Here is a 1,907-nt window from a genome sequence, read left to right on the forward strand (position 1 = left end):
CCTTTCTAGAAATAATGTCTTCTTGAACGCGAGCCTGTTTTGAAGCTGCTTTAGCTATTTCTAAAGAGTCAGATTCTGATTGCTTGATATTTCCTTTGTATATAAATATCCCCCAGCAGATGCCGTTTGTAATCGTTCAAGAGCACATTCTTTCGGTTTTGCCTCAATTGCTAGACATTGTAGCATTTGAAAGTAGTTGGCAAAGCCGTAAAACGAACGACTGTATTTATACATTGGTAAAACAAAGAAACAAAAAGCCGAGAGGATGTTTTTCGTGAATATCTAAGGATACTAATTTTGAAGCGCTGTGTATAGGATATTCAAATACAGAAATTCAGGGGAAAATGGAGGCCTGCAGAGATGAGAACTCCTTGAACAGGACTTGCGTACAGACGCTAGTACGTTAGCCATCATTTATCCAACACCAGCCAACGTTTGATTCCGCTAACAATGCTGCTAGTGCGCGAGTCAATGTGATAACTCAGCTGAAGCGTTAAAGCTGTGGTTATCAAATGGGGTCAGCGAAGCCATCTTTGGGGGTCCGCGAAAGCTATCCTGGCAAGAAAAAGCGCGTTTTTTAGAGGCACACTATGTGACGTGATAGCGCCGCGGCCCCTTCTAATTTTTTATATGCTTCACCGTACAAATATTTTGTATTGCGGCGGAGCTGACTTATGCTTCCCTTCTCCAGGAGATGGCAGTGGTAGCAACTTTATTCTGAACTGCGGCAAATTCGTGGCCTGGGGCTGACCCGCCCCCGAGGAGGACCGCGGAGACCCTGTCTTCTCGACGCCTCCCACTGTAAAGCTTTTGTTGCAGTTTTCTACGACATACGCGTGCTGTTTCTACGACATATACAGACGCTGTTCACCAAACAATCCCTTCTGCACCTGATCCCCGACCCTTTCCCCACCTAATCATAAATTGCGGCTGAGAGTCATCCCCTCCCCTGAAAGAAAGGTTTAATTCATTCGTTCATTCATTACTTCTCGTTCCGATGATGTAGTTGTCTAATATTTTTTGGCACAACAGCGGCCTGCCACGAAAATTCTCAGAAATATAATAAAAGCAGCATTCGAAACACGAGTTCAGCAAGAAGATGGACGCGGGCGAAGCTCGTTCGCCGTGGCGTGTTATTAGTAACGTACAAAGTAGACGTGTTGTAGGAAGAATTTCGACGACTTTTCTGCTAAAACTTGCGCGACGTCTCGGGGCTAAACAGTGGACGGGCGCGAGCACGAGTGTGCGGGAGTCATACTTACTTGGTGCTTGCAGTCGCGATCACGAAGGCGATCTGCTCGAGTTGGCCCCGCCATTGCACGCGTTTGCATGCGGCAAGGCTAATCTCGCCAACGGCCACCCCCATGTGGGGCAAGTTGGAGCATTGAATTTTTGTTAGTGTGGGCGGTGGCGTCCGCGCCCTGCCCGCGGTGCTTAAACCTTTTAACTTATACATTCCATGAATCGATTAGTCAGTATTTAATAATTTCGTGACAAGTTCATACCGGTCGTGTGCGTGATCCCACACGATCTGCGTAATCTATTTTAACGATTGCTGCGAAGCAATGTATATATGTATATAAATTAGTATGAAAAATGAATTGCCTGCATGAATTTTGAATTGTGACGGTGTAATTTCTAAAGCTAGGCATTGTTTTGAACATGTGTGCCGTCGAGAGTAATAAGAAATATCTTCAGAACAGATTACCTGTACACCTCTTGACTTCCGGAACATGGTTCGCAAATGAGAAGTTAGGCTGCACGTGCACTATATGTCATTACATATAATGATGACGTAAGCAGCACTTTTGCACAGAAGAATCGTAGTGTTATATAGTGCGACGAGGCACGTTCACATCATTTCTTAGGTTTCTGGCTAGGAGTGCCAAAAAGGCACGTATAACAGC

At 45.2% G+C, this 1,907-nt stretch overlaps 1 pseudogene; it reads left to right on the forward strand.

Moving 5' to 3' along the window:
• Nucleotides 1–1,254: 1,254 nt before the first annotated feature.
• LOC119395217 (U1 spliceosomal RNA) lies at nt 1,255–1,430 on the forward strand (annotated as a pseudogene).
• Nucleotides 1,431–1,907: the final 477 nt, after the last annotated feature.

Source organism: Rhipicephalus sanguineus, chromosome 5 (assembly GCF_013339695.2).
Source record: "Rhipicephalus sanguineus isolate Rsan-2018 chromosome 5, BIME_Rsan_1.4, whole genome shotgun sequence".
Classification (NCBI taxonomy): domain Eukaryota; kingdom Metazoa; phylum Arthropoda; class Arachnida; order Ixodida; family Ixodidae; genus Rhipicephalus; species Rhipicephalus sanguineus.